The sequence below is a fragment of the Eschrichtius robustus genome, chromosome 4 (assembly GCF_028021215.1).
Source record: "Eschrichtius robustus isolate mEscRob2 chromosome 4, mEscRob2.pri, whole genome shotgun sequence".
Taxonomy (NCBI): domain Eukaryota; kingdom Metazoa; phylum Chordata; class Mammalia; order Artiodactyla; family Eschrichtiidae; genus Eschrichtius; species Eschrichtius robustus.
The window spans coordinates 122,700,271-122,721,130 of record NC_090827.1 but is presented as its reverse complement, the minus strand read 5'-3'; the positions used below and the strand labels follow the sequence as shown (position 1 = coordinate 122,721,130).

General features: G+C 40.7%; 1 protein-coding gene and 1 pseudogene across 3 annotated transcripts in view; both read left to right on the top strand.

Annotated features, from left to right (window-relative positions):
* The window catches only part of ELOVL6 (ELOVL fatty acid elongase 6), a 137,288-nt gene that overhangs the window by 47,363 nt on the left and 69,065 nt on the right, over positions 1–20,860 (top strand). The window contains exon 1 of one of the 3 annotated variants that reach the window (XM_068543308.1): positions 11,538–11,586. The exons of the other annotated variants lie outside the window; for them this stretch is intronic. The gene's annotated coding sequence lies outside the window, so the exon portion shown is untranslated. Of the gene's footprint in view, positions 1–11,537; positions 11,587–20,860 lie in introns of those variants that run through there. 3 annotated transcript variants of the gene reach the window in all.
* On the top strand, positions 3,556–3,904 carry LOC137763851 (large ribosomal subunit protein eL34-like; annotated as a pseudogene).

Sequence of the window (20,860 nt, the reverse complement as noted above, 5' to 3'; positions counted from 1 at the left end):
TATGGTGTCATTACTATTGTTACTATTATACGGTTAAAAATAGATCCTATTAATAAATAAGAGAAATCTATTAATAGTGACTATCAGCTTTTGCCTTTTAAATTTAGATAGACTTACTAGAAGCATACGCTTAACTGACATGGATATAAGAAGATCTCCAGTAACGTCAAAGTATCTTCTAAAACCTTGGAAGATGCTAATGCTTCACAGTGTAACCGAGCAGGACCCTATGGGGCCTTCCTGGGACAGATCCCGCCCCCATACCCTCTGCTTCGGCTCCTCTCTGAAGTAACCTAGATAATGGTATCTGATGCACATTTCCTGAGTTGTTTTACAGACGCTAAAACCACCACCAAGTGAAAGGAATTAACTACTTGATGACCGTGAGCACGTAGCCCCAAAACCTACTGGCGCCTAAGGATTGATGTTAACCCTTGTGACGCCGCCCTGTTACCTCACCATCAACCAATCAGAGAACTGTACATGGGCAGCTGCTCGCTTACCCTGGGACGCTCCTCCCTCACCTTGCCTTTAAAAGTGCTTTGCTAAAACCCACGGGGAGTTCGGGCTTTTTGAGCGTTGGCTGTCCTGGACTCCTCGTTTGGCAGCTTACAGTAAACGCTGCACTTTTCCTTCACGACTACCCGGTGCCAGTACGTTGTTTTTACTGCACACAAGCAAGCGGACCCGAGTTTCGTTCAGTAACAATAGTGAAAATGTCCTCCTCACCAGGTAGTAGAAGGTGAGTTTGTTTGCTCCATTTCGGATTGACTTGGCCCTCTGCTTTCCACCTTCCCCCCAAAGAAATTAGTCACAATGGTGAACTTCTTAAGAGGAAGTGGCCATAAAGTGCAAAATCACTAAAAGCAACCAGCCAGTAATCCAGGTTTATACTCAACCAAGGTAGATTTAATCCAGGGTCAGAGTCAAGGAATCACTGAATTCTAGTGCTGGAAGGAACTAAAACTTATTTATATTAACCCAAAAGTTCTCTTGATTTCCAGTCTTCTAAGGAAACAAAAGAAATTAGTTTTATTATATTTCTTGACCTATATATAATGCCAGACCATAAAATTTCCAAAGGTACTCTTTTCCCTGCCAAACTTTGACCTGTGTGCTTACTACCCTGGAGCCCTTGGCCTTCCAGCCAGGAAGGAAAAAAGGGCGCAATTCTGCATTTATGTGAGTTCCACAGCTCTCTAAATGACAATCCCAGAAGATTATCAGGATGTTTCTATGATAAGGTGTTCTTTTCAGACCTCTGTTTCTTCTCCCTTCCCAACTTCTCTTTACCATCCCCTCCCGGCTTATCTCTGTGTTCTCTATTAGGGTATAGGAGGACAGGGTGTGGTTGTTATTTAGCCGCTAATTTTGTTAATTTAGCCTCAAACAGCAGTTTTACAAATGAAATAACATTTGAGAAACTGAAACACAAAGGTGATACGAAGCTCAGAAAAGTATGGTTGACCTTTTGTCAGCTAGTCAGAGGATAAAAGAATGCTATTCAAGAGTAGAGTTCGGTGTGGTTATTGGTTGAAGCTGGTGTAATTAGAGGTAGCTGGCAGATCCTGCAGAATTAGTTACTCTGGGTAAATAAGAAAATATTCATAGGACCTCCCTGGTGGTCCAGTGTTTAATACTCTGTGCTTCCACTGCAAGGGTCACAAGTTTGATCCCTGGTCTCCCTGGTGTCCAAGGTTGGGGAACTAAGATCCCGCGTGCCAAGCTGCAAACTGAAGGGTAAGACTGCATCTCCAGTCTTTCATTCAGTTTGAGGAAGTGCTGATTGCTCTTAATTTAGGTGAGTGTGTGTATCTGTCAGTCAATGGCATACATAATCAGTCCTAGCTTTGTTTATGGCAGGACAAACTTTCCTTATTACTACTTATGAAACCACATAACTGAGATTGGGCCTTGAACCCAGCCAAAACTCAGATTGGGACTTGAACCCACCGTCTTTTCATTGAGATCACACACCTGATCTCAAGACTTAATGAAGCTTAGGTTCTTTATGTCTCCTTGTGGAAAGAACTCACTCAGTGAGAGACAAAGTGATAGGTAAGAAGTGTTTATTTACTTCCTCTTCTGCCTTATTTCCCACATCATTGTTACCGAACGCAGGTTTGTGTGCCCGATGCACGGTAAGGCCAAACGAAACCAAACATTGCAGTTTGGAAAAGAGAAAGGTTTATTGCAGGGCCAAGCAAGGAGAACAGGTGGCTTGTGCTCAAAAAATCCGAATTCCCTGATGTTTTGGGGAGAAGAGTTTTTATAGGCAAAATCTGAGGGGAGGGATGCAGGGTATGTGACTTTCTAATAATTGGCTGATGGCGAGGTAACGGGGGTGGTCTAGGAATCTTATGCTCGGCCTGAAGTTACTGCCCTCCACCTGAGGGGAGGCCTTAGTTCCTGCAGAAGAACTCAAAGATATTGTTATGTATATCCCTTGAGGTAGAACCAGTATCCTGCTTTAATTGTTGCACTGTAGTTTCTTAATTGTTCCTCCTTTGTTTCTGCATTCCGTATTTCCCCGACTGGTAGCCATTTGCTCTGCCCTTTGGAACTTAGGAAAGGTCTAGGAGGCTGAAGCCTTTATCCTGCAAATAAGAAATGGGGGACCTGGAAAGGCTTTTGTGCCCAGGAGGGCCCCATGGGGTCCTGCTTGGTTTCATCATCACTTTCAAATGTCGAACACATTTACCAAACTGGAATAATCCTCACTCTCCGGATAAACACTGTCTAGCCCATGTTTCACACTGTTCCTTCATTCTGGAATGTCACATTCCTAGTCTCCCCTGTTCCCTATCCTGCCGTGGTGTTAAGTCCTACCAGAAGTCATGTTCTCTTACAGCCTTGTAATCCCTCCATCAGCTGACTTAGCACAATTCTTTTTATGACTTTATTATGACTGACCGTGTTCTTTCATGTGTGATAGTCACTACTAGTTAGTGGACTCTGCGGGCAGGAAGGGGTGTAATGCTTCTATTCCCCACTGTGCTTAACATGGGGTTTCGCAATTGGTAGATCTCAGCGATGAAGTCCTGAAGGAAGGAATATATTGTGGGGATCAGAACCAGATATCAATTGTGCAGTCAAATATATTCTAGTTGTTTCAAATATTTATTTTATTTTCACATATTTCTATTCAATATATAAGAGGCCTTCCCTGCCCACCATAACTGATGGAGTCCTGTCACTCCTGGCCCACTTGCTGTGCTTTAATTTTGCACCTGACAGCATATCACTGTGACTGTGGATACGCTATAGAGCCTCCAGTTAGTTTCTGTCTGCCTCTGGAATGTAGGCTTCATGAGCTCAAGGGCTTCATCTTTTTTGACACTTAGAATCTTTAGCAAGAACTCAGTATTTCTTGAACAAGTGAATGGATAACTGAAATAATCATAGGCTTTACTCTGCTAAAGTATGGATAGTATCAGTTCTAAGTTTCTAAAAGTATAAAAACAGGCTTCCTAATAACTTGTTTTGGAGGTTTAGACCTTAAGTTTTCAGAGTAATTCTAAGAAATGGAAGCCCTTCCAGGAATGCTGTTTAGAGGCGTTCAACATGGTCCTGAGTTTGACACACCATTGTAGGCTATCATGCAATGCAGCCTCTAACAAAAATAGGCTGTCTTGAGCCCCTGGTAGTAGAACTACTTGCTTTTATACCAAGAAGGTTGGGAAAAGCACCAAAATCTGTATGTGACATGTGCTGAGAAGTTCATGCTGTGAGACCGAAAGTTCTTAGGAGGTTACCTAAAGTGAAAAAACATGTCAGCAGGGCCTGTGGTGGGTCCATGTGTGCTAAATGGGTCTGTGACAGGATCAAGCTCACTTTCCTTAATGAGGAGCAGAAAATCCTGGTCACAGTGTGAAAGGTACAAGCGCAGAGTCAGAAAGCTTAAAAAAAAAAAAAAAAACTTTTTTGAGTAATAAAAAAAAAAAACCCTAGAAGACTTGTTCTATTGAAAAAAAAGTAACTATGCTAAATAACTATAAGAGGAGGTTTCAAAAGTGTAGTCAGGGCTTCCCTGGTGGCGTAGTGGTTGAGAGTCTGCCTGCCAATGCAGGGGACACGGGTTCGAGCCCTGGTCTGGGAAGATCCCACATGCCACGGAGCAACTGGGCCCGTGAGCCACAACTACTGAGCCTGCGCGTCTGGAGCCTGTGCTCCGCAACGGGAGAGGCCGCGACAGTGAGAGGCCCGCGCACCGAGATGAAGAGTGGCCCCCGCTTGCCGCAACTAGAGAAAGCCCTCGCACAGAAACGAAGACCCAACACAGCCAAAAATAAATAAATTAATTAATTAAAAAAAAAGTGTAGTCAGAGCTCAGAAACATTTTAGTTTAATTTGGTGAGTTTAACTCTTTCTCATCTTAATATTCTTCTTTCAATACCAAAAGAGTATACTGGGAAATAACTGCTTCTCTTCAGCATAGGACTTTGCTCCCCAGGCAGATGTTGGAGTTAAGTCAGGGGTTAAACAAAATAAAAGGTCAGAGGATGAGGAGGTAATGCTGCCACACCGTTTCTTCCCGTCCCCACTTTCATCTCAGACTCTGTGATCCTCTAAGCCTCATCTTCCTAAAGCATGTCACCCCACCTCCTTTCGCTGTTTGCCCAAGTGCGATATCACCCGGTGCTTTGCATACAAATTCAATTCCTGTTCACATCGTGCAGAGTGTAACATTTGTAAGGAAATGGAAATGCTTTTGCTGTGCTTTCAAAGTAGGATGAGGCTGGCCTTGAGCTTTGAGGTTTATCTGTACAGCACCTGGCACCCAGGGGACCTCAGGAAATATTTGAAGAGATGAATGAACCGTGTACAGAGGAGGCAGCCCAAAGGCCACTGCAGGTCACAATGGAACACTCTTTATCAGCACTTATCTGACTTGATTGCTTGGTGACACTCGACCCTCTCTTTGCTTTGACCTTTTTTCCATGATACTCCTTGGTTTTCCTCTTACCTTTTGGTTGTCTCTTCTTATTCTTTCCTGCTTGTTTTTCACCTCCCCCTTAAATGGTGATACCTCCCTCCCAGTTAGGTTCTACCCTGATCCTCTGAATATTCCCCCTGGATGACCTCATCCAGGTTCGTGACTTCAGCCATCACCATGCAAATGTGGATGACTTCCAAATAGATATCTTTGTATACCAGCCCAGCCCACATTTCTAAGTCCCACGTCCTATGTGTCTCTTTCTTTCTTTCTTTTTTTTTTTAATTAATTTATTTATTTATTGTTGGCTGCGTTGGGTCTTTGTTGCTGCGCATGGGCTTTCTCTAGTTGCAGCGAGCGGGGGCTACTCTTGGTTGTGGTGCGTGGGCCTCTCATTGCGGTGGCTTCTCTTGTTGCAGAGCACAGGCTCTAGGCACACAGGCTTCAGTAGTTGTGGCTCGTGGGCTCTAGAGCGCAGGCTCAGTAGTTGTGGCACGTGGGCTCAGTAGTTGTGGCTTGCAGGCTCCAGAGCTCAGGCTCAGTAGTTGTGGCACACGGGCTCAGTTGCTCCGCGGCATGTGGGATCTTCCCGGACCAGAGCTCGAACCCGTGTCCCCTGCGTTGGCAGGCAGATTCTCAACCACTGCGCCACCAGGGAAGCCCCTATGTGTCTCTTTCAATCTCTACCAGTAAGTCACACATTCTTATTTACTATTAGTAAATACTAGAACACCACTTCTTTACTCCCCACCCACAAAGCTAACACCAGCTACCGAGTCAGACAAACCAGAAACCTGAGAACCACCACCTACTCTCCCGTTTGCCTTTCTCCCCACATTAAATTAGTTGCTAAGACCTGTCTGTTCTACCTTCTCTGCTGAATTCATTTCAATTCACGTAGGGAATGATTACTCTGATGGGTTACCATCTTCCAAATGGCATTCGCCTATCCATCTTCACCAGTCCTGGCCTCTTCTCATGACGAGAATTGCAGTTACCTGGCATCTCTGCCCATCAGCTTACATTCCCCCAGGTGTCCTCCATGTGACCATGGCTGGGCGGGCTTTCTAAAAATTTTATCTAACTCTGCCCCTCCTGCTTCAACCCTCAGTGGCCCCCTGTGCCTTCAGGATCAAAAGTTCAAACTAGTCCCACGTAGGTAGAAAAGTCATTCAGGATACTACCTCCTAATCCTCCAACCTCATTCCCTACTCCTCTGGCGCCCTGGTCGGTCCAAACTCCTTGTTCAGTTTCCGACATGCCCCACTGAATGCTTGTCCCCGCCGTGCTTCCTGCCGGAGCGCTTTTTCTCCTGTTCTTTAGCTGTTCTGCTGTTTGAAAACTGGTTCGTTCCGCAAGAGAGTTTAGTTTCACTTCTGCCCTCCTTTTTTATGCCTTCTTCTGTCCTCTTCACATCCCTCTGAATGTTTGGAAGGCATTGTAAAATTGTGTCCTTGTCTCTCTCACTAGACTGAGCAGTCTGAGATATGTGTCTCTGGCATCTAGAACAGCATAGACCAGTGTTTTTCAAAGTGGGACCCGCAGGCCTTCCTGTGTCAGAATCATTTAGCCATTGTCAACACTCATGTTCTTAGGCCCTCCCCTCCCCCATAGGACCTAGAAAATCAGAATTTCTGGGTGTTTTAAACAGACTCCCCAGGTAATTTTTATGAGTATACGTATTCAACCAATATATTTAAGTAAACAAATCAGCTGGAGCCTTTGAGCTTATTTTTAAATTCACATACACTGCAGTAACTTGGATTTGTTGCTGATACTTCTATCAATACTCCTCCTGTTTATAGAAGACCATTTAATTTCCTAGAGAAAAGTTTGCCTCTATGTCATAAAGTGAACTGGTGATTTGGAAGTCCTGTGGCCAATTCTAAACACTTTGATAAACAATTTGAACAGTTCAAATTAAATAATCCACACAACTAGATTTAAGCAGCCCTGATGACTCTTCTTGTTCTTTCGGTGAGCACTTGGCCTCATCTCTCTGGAACTCAGTTTTTCTCTGCAGATTCAAATCACTGGGCATAGCTCCAGATGGCTTACAGGAATTTGAAAATCATTGTGGCAGATATTTTATGTGTTTCATCATTTTCAGTTCAATGTCCAAGGTGTAGCCCCTACACATAAAATAAAATTATTGCTCAGGAGACTTCCTCAACTATAGAAGACTATTTATATACGAAGAAAGTAAAAAACAGTGCAGCCGGAACTTCTATATACAAGTGGGAGTGAGAAGTCTCTAGTGATCTTTAAACTCACCAACTATCCCCTTGAATAGGAATATGTACTTACCGATGTTTATATGCATTTAAGTGCCAATATAAATACACACTCGTGCACAAATGTAACTTTGCTCTCTTTGATATCCTGCAAGGATTTATATTCGTGTGCATATAAACTAGCCTGAAAATCCTGGAGCCTGCCAGATGGGTTGCACCTTGAATAAGTATAGCTGTTGTGAACTTTAGCCCACATGTTTGCTTAAAGAGAACTACCCAGTCCCTGGTGGCTGATGCTTTTGTCCGGTTTGCGCAGTGCTTATTATTGTGTAACTTTAATTTGCCCAAAATTGTCCACAAAGCATTTTGTCCTTTCGTTTTTCTGGACAGTTATTCCCTTGGGCCAGTGTGTTGCTCCTGCTTTAGCATTCAGGGCTCAGTCATTTTTAATACTTGACCAATCAAGCTCAACTAAGTGAGAGTAATTGTGGCCAGAATGCCTAGGCAGGATGTAGAGAGTTTTTGGGTTTTGTTTTCCTGGTGTTTTTTGGTAACAACACAATAGATCACGTGGCCTAGCATCTTTTATAGAAGGAGCCTCTACAAATGTCACTCTATAAACATTTACATTTTAGAGGTAATGGCTTGCTTGTTCCCACCCACATTATTAAATCGCAGCAGCATGCCATGTATTTCAGTAGCAAAGAACTTGGTACGTTGTATTCAGAGAAGTTTGAATAGAAATTCAGAATATTCGTTAAGAGTATGTTGCGAACTATCAGAAAAATTAACAAATAGAACCTTAATTAAGTATGGAGATTTCCTTGTTTCATTCAACGAAAGTCCGGAGCATGCAATCTAGAGTTGATGAAGCAGCCCAGTGATGCCATCTGGAAAGCAAGCTCATTTCATCTTTCTGTGCCTCTGGCTTTCTCTCTCATGGCTATGAGATGGCTGCCACCAGGCATCCAGTCTGTGACAAGGCAGGAAAGAGAAGTGCAAAGGAGCAAAACTCCAAAGGGTGTGTCAGCTAAATCAAGCAAGCGTCCCCAGAAGTCCCATCTGGCCGCTTCTGCTTCTGCATCATTGCCAGAACTCTGTCACATGACTAGCCCTAGACCAATCGCTGGAAGGGAGCCAGGGAGAAGGGCATTGTGATTGGCAGTTCAGTCATACCGCCATCCTCAGGCAGCTTCCCTAAGGATCCAGTCCATTGAAACTAGGGTTCCAACCGAAGGACATCTATGGAGCACATCGCTTACTAGAATGTTTGCCCTGGTGCTGTGCCATCTCTTGAGAGACTCAGGGACTTTCCAGGTGATGACTCTGGGGACACTCCTCTCATGTGGCGAGAAGTGAAAGCAATCCAGTCTAGATGTGCCTCACCTGAGAAAATATATACAATACAATAACAAGGTTCGATCTTTACAAGTAATCATTAAATTTCTCTTCGGTAGGGACGCTCCCCAAACTTTCTCAAAATACACTTTTGTTTAAAACAATTTATACACAATTTTCTGGGAGTAAATCTGTTGTATAGAGCAAGATAAGCCTGTCCTTTAAAAAGGTTTATTTTACCTTTGAGGCATGAATATAAAATTCATAACGTAAAATCTTGGTAACCACTCACATACTTATTGGATCTTCATAAGTGTGTTCCACGGGAACTTAGAACTTTACAAGTTCTGCCCTGTTGGTTGGGAAAATGGGTGAATGTTTTCTTAGTCCTGAAACTGACATTATTGCACGCCGCTGGTTGACACAGGAGGGAACATAATTTTATAGCTAAGATCACGATAAGCACCAAAAACCATGAGGAAATATTACACTTTGCTGCATTCCCCATACTCACAGATGGGTAGAGTGAAAGTAATTTGCAGAAATCACCTGACTAACCTCATATACCCATACATTGAACATTAGACCATGTGATCAGTTCCTATGAAATGACTCCCCAACTAAGAATGTTCAGACTGGGGACTTCCTGTATCCACATTGCACACGCCTGCCTTATCTTCAGCTCCAGGCCCTGCCCTTATCTAAAACCTGTGCTACTCACTCAAGCTCCTGCTTTGATCTTATCAGTGAGCAACCTCTATATATCACAAGCAAAAGCATGTTGACTTCATTCATTTAAACGCTTCAGTGGCTTCCTATTTGCTCTTAGGATTAAAAAGAAATGTCTTAACATAGTCTGTAAGAGCCCTCATAATCTTGCTTCTACCTACCTTGGACCATCAGCTCAAAACTCTCAAAACCTACTCCTGGGATCTGAAGGTCAAGCACACTAAATTCCTTATAGTTATTTGAATGTGCTCTCTCTCTCTTGCTTCGGTCTCTGCCCATGCTATTCCCACTTACTCATCTTGTCTAAATCTGGGTGAGGGTGCATCCGTACTATTATTGGAGTGTTTCCTTATTATCTTATTCCTCCACTTTCCCATACACTTGTCTGTTACCCCCCAAAGACTTTAAAGTCTCCAAGGAACCAGGGAGTGTGTCTATTTTGTTAACTCTCCTCAATGCCTTGCACATAGTCAGTGCTTAATAAGTATTTGTTGAGTTGCAATATGAAAGAAAGAATCAGAACTCTCCTTACTCTTAGCCCAGATAAACTCTTAGCAGTACAAATTCAGCAAAATTTGGCACCGTAAGCCAAAAGGCTTTGTAAATTTTTATTAATTAGGAGGTAAATAAATATCTTTGATCTCTGTTATTAGACTAAACTATCATCCTCCAAGCAATTCTTGAAAAAGTATATCTTTCAACTGAAGTAGCTCATTACTTACGAAGAAAAGTTCCTAGGTTTCAGTTTTCTGGTTAAAGGGCAAAGAATTTTAGATTAATGTGTTTGTTAAATGCTCACATAAATGAGAATCTTGAGAAGCTTAGTGAGGTGTAGGCTTACCTTCTCATCCTCAGAGTCCTAGAGCAGCTACAGTGCAATGTCCTGTCTCTGTTCTTAACGCAGAGTACAAGAGATTGCCTGCCACTCTTCCTTTCTTTCAGTTTTCCTCTCTTGTCGAAGTCTTTGCTAGTTGTAATGCACTGATATTTTTTTTTTGTAAATATGATATTAGCCAGCAGTTTTTTATTGGATTGTAGGATATAATTGATTTTGATGTGCCTTACAGTTATGTTATCTTTGAGGTAGGAAATCAGAGAACCCGGAGGGATGGTGGTGGCTGAAGACAGGGAGCTCGATAATCATGATGATCTTGACGTAGATCAAGCTCAAGTCTAAAAGTCTTGTAAGAGTCGTATTGAAGTGCAGACTTTTGGGGTTACTGTTTGCTCTTAGTCTGTTCAGGCTGCTATAACAAAATACCACAGACTGAGTCGCTTAAGTAACAACGTTTTCTCACAATTCTGGAGTCTAGAAAGTCCAAGATCAAGACACCGGCAGATTCAGTGTCGGGAAAGGGCCTGCTCCCTAGACGGTCGTGTTCCCTCTTTAACCTCACACGGAGCTTTCTTTTATAAGGGCACTAATTCCATGCAGGAGATCTCTGCCCTCATGACCTAATCACCTCCCGCAGACCCCACCTCCTATCATACCACAATGGAGGTTAGGATTTCAACATGAATTGTAAAGGGAACACAGACATTCAGACCACAGGACTCTTCTAGATTCAGAAGATTAGGGAGGTGGGAATCTGCAGCCATAAGAAGCACCCCAAGCAATTCTGATGCACGTAGTCATTGGACCATACTGAGAAACACTGAAGATTTACTAGGTGAAAGCGCTCAGTCAGAAAATGTACACTTGCATATAGATGTTAGAAGACTAGCACCTCCAAGTCCGCTTAAACTCTTTCCAGATTATCAGGGGTCAAGTTAGAAGGTGGGAGAAATTTGGCATCTAATCACCCACCACCTTCCATAGAAACACTTCTTCCAGAGGCTTCCCAAGCCACCAAAGGGGCAACACTGAGTTACTGGTTTGCCGTTACTGGAAATTCCAAGCCTCCCTCCCTTTTTTGAGTCTGCCCTTCTCCCTCCCAACTCAGACTAGGACCTAACATTTTTTGTTCATGACTTTCACTTTAGCAGGTTTTTCTCAATCTCTAATGCTTACTCCCAATCTCTAGCTCTCTTTTCTCACTCAAATTAAAACTTATATTGTTTTTATTTTTTAATTAAAAAAGTAAAAAATATATCCTCTTTTAAAATATGTGTTGCATAGACACAAGTGGAAAATAAAACTTACCCATAAACCAACCATCTCAATGTAACTTTTTAATAAAGAGTAAATAAAGAAAATTATCTTTTATTCACCCCTTTCTTTATATATATTAATATAGTTTTGGCCTTTCATTTCACAGGCAGAGAGAGATCTGAGTTCTGTAAGGATGTGAAGATATCTTTTGCGACATTAGAAAGGATGAACTAGGGAAATACAGAGTGTTTTAAAAAGTAAGTTGTAAGTTTTTGGCCTTTAAAGAAACGGCTATACCTTATATTTGGAGTGTTATGATAACTTCCTAAAATTGGGATTAGGTTATAGTGTATATAGCGTTATTACTTGGTCGAAAATTTAAAACCTAACTGCAACTCACTTAAGCTCTGGAATAAAAGGCCTAATTTTTTTTTTTTTTTAATGGAAATAGATAGTTGCTACAGTGTATGTTAAAAGACATTCACTTAGTTCCTTTTTTAGTTTTAAAATCATATTTTATTCATTTTATTTGCCTCTTTTTCTAAAGTTTTGATTTCCACAGTACCATTGGGCTTTGCGTCTTATATGTATATTTAGAGAAATACACATTAAAAAGTCACTTGTGTCCTACATCCCCCTGCTGACTCAGGAAAAAAACTGAAAACTTATTTCCTTGTCCTTGTCAGGAATTATTATCCCTTTTTTTGCCACTTGGACCTAAAACCAGTTTGCCAGTGAAGCAGAATTAATGTGCTTGTAGAAAGTCAAATTCTGTCTCTAGTTGGGAATAATCCTGTCGATTTTTTGAAGAACCAGCCTTTGATTTTGTATATTCAGGTTTGGGTTTGCAGGAGGAAATCCTGAAAGAACACTACACGTCTTCTTTATGAGAAAGATTAAATAAATTCATCTCTAGTGTCAAGCTACTTTAGATCTGTCTTAATTTAAGATTCTACCATGGTACCTCATAATCTTTGTCTACAGACTAACTTAATTCACAAAAGATCAGAAACTGAGAAGTTTGGGGATTTCTTAGGAACTCAGATTTACAATTATAATTACCCCCTAAATAAAATGTTGTTTGCTTATGCAAATTAATAGACTTTCTTTACCATAGTCTAGATACTTTTATGCTCATTCTTCCTGAATGATATTTATGACTATGCAAGCATAGTTGTATTTATCAATAGATGAAAAGTTACTGAAAGAAGCAGAATTACTGTTCAGATGTACACTTAGAGATATGCTCAAAGGATATCTCAGTATACTGAAATTTCCAAAGGCAAAATTAGCAGAACCTGGTAATTGTAAACACAGAAGACAGTTCTTGCCCTTGTTATTTTTCTCTGCCTTTTCTCTGCCTAGCTTTTCCCAGAGGGGTTCACTCCCTTACTATAAGTCTTTTGCTCAAATTCACCTTCTCAGTGTGTCTGCCCTGGCCACCTTATTTAAATTGTGGTCTGGCCCTCACTTCCCGCCTTATTTTCCCCTCACACTGCTTTACTTTCTCTTCTTTCCATCGTATGTATAATCTTGTAACATATCTTATTATTTATTTTCTTATTTATTGTCTGTCTCCAGACATGTAACCTCCATGAGCGCAGGCTTTTTTGTCTGTTTTGTTCATTGACGTATTCCCAGAGCCTAGAACTGTGCTTGGCACACGGTAGGTGCTTGATTAGTACTTCTTGAATGAATAATCAGGAGTTCCAACTGGAGTCGGAAAAGAATATGGAAAATTTCTTTTTCTGTGGGGTTCTTTGTGCTGTCAAAATGTACAACTTTTCTTCCTTGGAGACGCTATTAAGACCAGACATAAGATAAGTTTTCAGTGAACATATGCCATATCAATTTCAGTGAATATATGACATAAATTGTTAGATTCAGTCAATTTACCCCCCTAAAATTCATCAAATTAATGAGAAAAAAAAAAGGAGTCATCGTCTTGGTGTCATTTAGGTAAAACCTCTGCTTTTTTGCTTTATCATATGCAGTTACGGATAAGAACTCTTGATCTCAGTGCCCACCCATGTACAGTCAGGCAAGGCTGTTTTGCCCATGGTCATATGCATGCCGCGTCTTTAATGAGAATATTATAGACTGATAGACCTCACAATGGACCTGTTCAAAGAGTTTGTAGGTGGGAGAAAGACTTAACTCTAAAAATAGAGATTAGACTTTGGCATCACATGCCGCTCTTGAGATGAAGAATCTTCTTATTGGAGCTACTTTGTACTGAGAACTGCTGGTCCAGTCTCTGCCCCTTGACTGCTCTGATGAGTGGAGTTCTAGCCCAGCTGCTCGCTTCCCTGCCCCGAGCAGCCAGTAGGAGCCAAATGAGGAGGATATTGATGAGAAAAGGAGCCTCTCAAAGCCCTTTCATAATTTCAGTCCTTTTTGACTTATGGGTAGACTCCCTTGGGTGTTCCCTTTTTGTGTAAAGCTCTAAGGGAAGTTATGGGTGAAAGGCAGGACTAGAAATTGAAAACCAATTACCTAGGATCATCAGCTGTTGCTGACCCAAAGCAGAAGATGCACCAAAGGTCAAATAGCTGATAGATATTTGCTCATGATCAGTCAAGTTCACCCAGTGCCAGGTGTGTAGAATTGAGGGAAGATTCTTGGCCAGTAACTGGTTTGGAATAATCAGATTGTGCCATATCTGTATCCTGTGGTTATCCTTTGAATGTCTGCTGACATCCAAGAAATGATGCCAGTTTTACATATCTGGGTTAGATCAGAACTTTACCTTATGGCCAGGTTTGCTTTCACCTCTCACCACCAAGGCAGAAGCAACCTCACAATACAGCACTGTTATATCCACCCGTGAGGCTACGTGGCCAACTGATCTCAGCTCAGACTTGCTGCAATCAACATTTTTTATTGTGAAAATACTTTAAGTTGTGCAAAGAATGAGCATTGTACAATATTAATTTCCTAACATTCCATGGGCCTTTTAACTGCAGTGTAAATCAGCCAAATGGTCAAATTCAACTCTTTTCTTTACTGGTAGCCTAGTAATTAAATGACTATAAAAGGATCTGCTTTTTCCTCCTACTATAAATAGGTCAGAAAAAAAAAGCATATCTTCCATAACATTAAAAAATTTTTCTTTTAGAAATACCTAATTTACCACACCACCCCCCCTAGTTGCAGGCATCTGAAATAAAGCAAACTTTCCTTTCCACCTAAAAAAAAAAATAACAAAAAACAAAAAAACCTAATTTAGAAGGCTTATTTATAGCCGTTTTTAATTGTTATTATTTCTAAACATACTTTTAGGTGGACCAGTACTTTTCAGCTCAGTTCAAGAGTGACCTGTGTGTGCCATCTAAGAAACTTATGTCCTGTGTCCTGTCTAGGACTTTTTATAAGAATAAAGTGTTCACTCAGATCATCGTTTCACAATGTTACCGCTCTTCATACTCAAGCTGAGATATCTAAATGATGTGTTTTCATAAAAGCTCTTGTATATTCCAAATTTGGATAGTGCAATTTTGCTTATTTATTATTTTCAAAGTACTCACAAAAGGCTAATATCAAATTCACAGGTGTTCTGGTATCATGTATACCTTTAAAATGACTAAACAGGACTTGAAATGCTTTTGGCCATAGAGACTCAACCAGCCTGATTTTTGGCGTTTGAGTCTCTTATAACATCTATTTTTTTCCCCCCGATAATAAGCAATTGCATTAGGTACCATGTATTGAGGACTTACAGTGTGTCAGATGCTGCCAGGTACAGTATTTTGATGATTTACAACAAGCCTGAGAAGGCAGTGTTACTTTCCCAGTTTTTTTGATGAGGACACTGAGGTAGATAAGATGTACAGTATTTTACTCAAGATCGCAGAGCCAATATGATGATTTACAGCCAGGATTGAAACCCAGGTCTTTGTGACTCCAGTAGATATGATGGTGACTACTCTGGTATCTTCCAGTAAGACATGTGCAGAAGTATATGAAATAAAATTTGTGTAATTTTATATAATATTCATGCAACCACCACCAAAATGCTTGGTATGTTGGTTAGCATTTTGTACTTAATTTTATTATATAAAATTTTCATCTTTTATTATTAAACTAGTAGAAAAAGGTATTCAGTACATGAAAGTAAATTGGAGAAAAAAAGCATGCATAATCCTGCCACCCGGTAATAACAACTGTAAAATTGGAGTGGGGGGTATTTCTTCTTCCAAGACGTAATTATACCACATTCTGCTTTTATCTTCCATAGTTATTAAAATCATATACACTTTATGTAACTCTAATGGCTGTGTAATAGTATTTTGAGTGGACATACCATAGCATATCCCTGACTCTTAGAGATCTAGTTACTTTTTCACTGTTGCACTGTAGAGATTATCTTTCCTTTACCATATTAAAGACTGTTTGCCTCAAACAGACTCCTTGAAGTAGAATTGCTGGGTTAAAAGCTATGGATCTTTTAGAATTCTTGATAAATTGTTTTTTCAAGAGCTATATTACTTTACCTTCTGGCCAGCAAAACAGATGAGTTACTGTATCCTCACCTGAATCAGGCATTATCACTTCCCTCATTGCCAATTGATAGCATTAAATAGTATCTTAGAGCTTTCTTGGATTATGTAATAATCCTGATCAAAATTAATATGATTTATTTATCATCAAAATAGTATGATGCTGTTGTTGGCATTATTTTGATTTCAGATTAAGCCTGGCCCTTCAGAGTCGGTCTGGAAATGTATGGGTGAATAACAAAGATTCTATTGATTGCAGATGACGGTACAGTCATCAGGTGGAAAGTGGTGCTATCACAGTGCCAGTCTCACTTTGTATCTGTCTGTTCTGTCTTTGCTTATTTTATGCGGACGATTACATAGAGAAAGCAATATGTGGGTCTCTGGGCAGCAAGAACTAAAGAAATTCGATGATGCTTCCCCAGTATTTCTGAGCAGGTGCTTGTTACAATATACTACTCCCGGAGCAGCCTGCCTCAGTAGAAACAGAACCATATTTCTGAAGAGAGGTTTAAAAAAAGACAATAGAATTGCAACTAACTTGTAGGATTCTTTCAGCTCTTGAGGTAAACGAAACTATAATAAAGTATAATTTTTACCATTTAGATTTAGAATCAAGTGAGTTTGAAGTGTAGATTCATAGATGACTTCAGCATTGGTTATCTTCTTTAGTCTCCCAGTAATATATCTATATATCTATCTATATATATATATATATTTTTTTTTTTCCCCTTAAAGTATTTCCAAAATGCAACATCTTTAAAATAGCCAATATATTATTCATCCATTCATATGTCAGGAGCCCACTTTAGGCCAGCATTGTGGTATAAGGCCTTGGGTGTACAAAACTGAGAAAGACACAGTTCCTACCTTTCAGGATTACAGACCTGTAAATTTATGTGTGAAATATAAAGAGTTAAGTGCTATAATAGGTAGGCAAAAGGTGTATAGAAAGCACAGAGGTGATGAAGGAAAGGTTAATCCAGTTGACCTAGAAGCAGTCAGGGAATATCTTCACAAAGATCAACAAAATGGCAAGGATGGGTTGGAAGGGCATTCAAAGTGGTGAGAATGGCGTGTGTAAAGAAAGACAAGGTGGGGCAAGGGGTGTGATGTCTTTTGAAAATCACAGTATGGCTGTAGCATAGGATGTTCCAGGAAAAGGTATAAGACATGATTTCAGAGTAGTCAGAGGTAAGATAATTTGAATCATTTGAAAGCATTTAGACATAGTTTGGGAGACAACGTCAAATCTGTTAAAATTCTCTAGGGCCTATAACCTACATTAATGACATTCCTGTTTAAATAACCAAGGTAGTTGGAAAATATAAAGTACTTGCCTTTGTATGATTTAATGTCTACATTTTCTTAGATATAGTCTTGTACACGTGTCCTCAGTAATTTTTCAATACTAGATTCTATGATCTGAAAGCACAGGAATACGGCAAGTCCTTTTGTACAGCTAGGACACAGTAAATCAGTCTAAGTAGGAAGATACAAAGGCAGCAAATTGTGTACTATGTCAAAGATTGCAAAGAAATCACATGGAAAATTGTGTAATATGCCAAAGTATGCCCAGCCATTAAGTGACCCAGGGAATATGCCTGTCAGTATACAAAAAAAGTAGGCAAACATCAGATTGGAAAAGGAGTCAGCTTCTAGCATGCAGTGGCTTTTGAGATGTACTCTCCAGAGACTTTGACCACTTAAGCAAGGGCACTGTTTTTTAGTTTATCTTCTTCAATTTATTTCTCTCTGTTAAAATCAATAGCCTTATGAATATGACTTAAAGGAATACTTTCTTGAAGAATCAATAGATTTCAACAGTAAGTGATTATTTATGTTTGTGAATGTCAGAAAGAATGATGGGGAGCTGGAAAAGGTGATGATACACTATAGCTGAAAGAACCAACTGGGAAGTTATAACATTCTGGATAAGAACCCAGTGTAGCGATTAAGGGCACAGGGCTGACACTTGGCTGCCTAGGTTTAAATCCCAGCACTGTCACTGAAAGTCTCTGGGTTTCTGTACAGCTATTTAACCTTGTTCTTTAGTTTCTTGGTCTGCAAAATGGGCATGATCGCGGGTTCTCTGAAATGTAAATGAGACATTGTATATAACAAGTCCTTGAAACACTAAGAACAGTGCCTGGAATGTAATAAGTTCTCAGTTAAACAAGTTATTATTACTTTGACCAAATTGAAAAACATTCTATTTTAGTGGTCTGGAGCAGTGCACAAATGTGCATTCCAAGCCAGTGTTAACTTTGTGTCTATTGTGGAGCAGTAAATTCATGTACTAGAGATCTACTGTGGATGCTCAGTAAAACTTTTAAATGTTGTTGTAGCATGTAGGCATGTAGGCATCTAGAATTTCTCAAATTGGCTCAAAAATGCTTTAGACTGAAGGATACATCTTTTTTTTTTTTTAAATTGTGAGAATGGGTACCATTTTTTTTTTTTTTAATTTATTTATGGCTGTGTTGGGTCTTCGTTTCTGTGCTAGGGCTTTCTCTAGTTGCGGCAAGCGGGGGCCACTCTTCATCGCGGTGCGCGGGCCTCTCACTGTCGCGGCCTCTCCCGTTGCGGAGCACAGACTCCAGACGCGCAGGCTCAGTAACTGGGGCTCACGGGCCTAGTTGCTCCGCGGCATGTGGGATCTTCCCAGACCAGGGCTCGAACCCGTGTCCCCTGCATTGGCAGGCAGATTCTCAACCACTGCGCCACCAGGGAAGACCTGAAAGATACATCCTGAATAAACACTTGACAAATCTTTTTTTTTTTTTTTTTTTTAGTTTTTTATGGGGAGTGGGGCAGGCGGGACCTTTATGTGTAAACATAGCTAAGTAAAGAATATTCTTTCTCCCAAATCTTGTTGCTTAGTAAGTTGGTCTTGACAAATAAGAAAAGCGAATAGTGAAAGCAGAGGCTGAGGTTTACAGAGTGATGGCTATTTATTAACACAGTGTGTGCATGCCACCGTGAATAATCTCAAGGACACAGTCCCTCTTAATGCCAAAGGGAATGCCCTTGGGAATATGGGAAGACACATTAACCTTCAGGCTTTCAAAGAAGCCATGAGTCAGATACACACCCTTCTCCTTAAGCACTTTTACTTCCTTCTGAAACTGTCTGATTGAAGAAAAGGATGCTCTGGGCATTGCTATTTTAAGAATCTCTTTTCTCAGAACCCATGCTTGATAAATCCCAGCCGTACCTTAGACATGTCTCAGGATTCACCTGCCATGCAAGTGAAGAAGAAATTATTCTTGTCACACAACCTAGTAGTAAAGAGAAACTTTAGAAATGAAACAAATTCCCCTTTCACTTTCAGGAGAAATGGGAGTTGTACTCTTCATTTCTATGTTTGTTTGATAGACCTTGAGATTTTTCTATTAAACATCTTCCCCAAGAGGAATTTTTATCATTGTTCCTAGCTTCGATCCTGTAACTGAAGGGGGGAAAAGAAAAAAAAGAAAGCAAAGTGAAAGTCTCTGTGGGAAATGATGAACACAGATATAAAGCTAAAAAGCTCCTAAACCAGTGTTGGCAGCCCTGGCAGCTTTTATTCTGGTTCCCCATGTAGAAACTGATGACACACACATAGTAGAGAGCAGCTTCCTGTTCAACTCATTCAGCCTGGTACACAATCATCAGAGGATCAGTGTCTCCCAGCATGGCAGAAATGCAGGATACCAAAGGCCTGAGGGTGACTAATAAAAATAATCAAATAATTTGTTCTAAGATTTAGAAAACAGTGCAACTGATTTTGTTCATTACAATTGGCATCCTTTAGCATATGGTAGCACCTACTTGTATAGTTCTGAGATTTACAAAGTAGAGTTGTTCTTAATTTTTTTTTTTTTAATTGGAAATCTTTTCAAAGGCTTACACACATTTGTTTGTTTGTTTGTTTGTTTTTAATTTATTTATTTTTGGCTGTGTTGGGTCTTCGTTTCTGTGCGAGGGCTTTCTCCAGTTGCGGCGAGCGGGGGCCACCCTTCATCGCGGTGCGCGGACCTCTCACTGTTGCGGCCTCTCTTGTTGCGGAGCACAGGCTCCAGACGCGCAGGCTCAGTAATTGTGGCTCACGGGCCTAGTTGCTCCGCGGCATGTGGGATCTTCCCAGACCAGGGCTCGAACCCGTGCGCCCTGCATTGGCAGGCAGACTCTCAACCACTGCGCCACCAGGGAAGCCCCTTAATTTTAATAGGTTTGTGTCAGAGAAACCTTTATTGTTATCAAATTGTCATACTTTGATGATTTAGAAGAGACTGGCTAAGAACATGTAAGATCAGTATTAGAGGTGTAAGTCCTGATAGTCTAATGTATTTTTACAACGTTTCCCCATCCAGCGCTAGGAAAGGGTTGGCAACCATGGAATTCTTATACTCAAGGGGTGAATGGAAATAACTGGAATTCTACTTCAAAAGGGGGTTGTATTGGCAGTGACTATTCTTCATTCCAGGTTATTCGTTTCTGTTGCCTGGAGAGATATTATAAAACGCAATTCTGGATGATCTTCTTGGCAAGGGTAGCATCGCAACAGGTATATGGTTTGTAAGAATTGATCACTCCAGGCTTCACAGGGCAGCTGGACCATGATTCCATTGTAGACAGAAATGAACCTAATTCTAGAATAATGACAGGAAATATTGCTCGAAATTGGTCGTTTTGTCTTCTTTTCAATTTTAAATGGAACTGCTGATTTGAAACCAGGCGTTTATTTACTCTGTGCTTGGAATTGGTTTGAAGCAATTCAGCCTGATCGTATGTGAAACAAAAGTGATGTCATTCTAAGCAATGAGCATGTTTTTCGAAGCTGTATCACATTTCAACACACACTCTTGCGTTTTCCGATTTCTCTTTTCTTCATCTCTTTCTTTATATTTCTCTTGTCCAGGGTTTCTCAACCTTGGCGCTGTTGACATTTGGGGTGGATAATTCTTCGCTGTGAAGAGCTGCCCTGTGCAGCGTGCAGGCCCTCCACATACTTGCTGCCAGTAGCCAGTCCTCCTCCAGTTGTGCACAT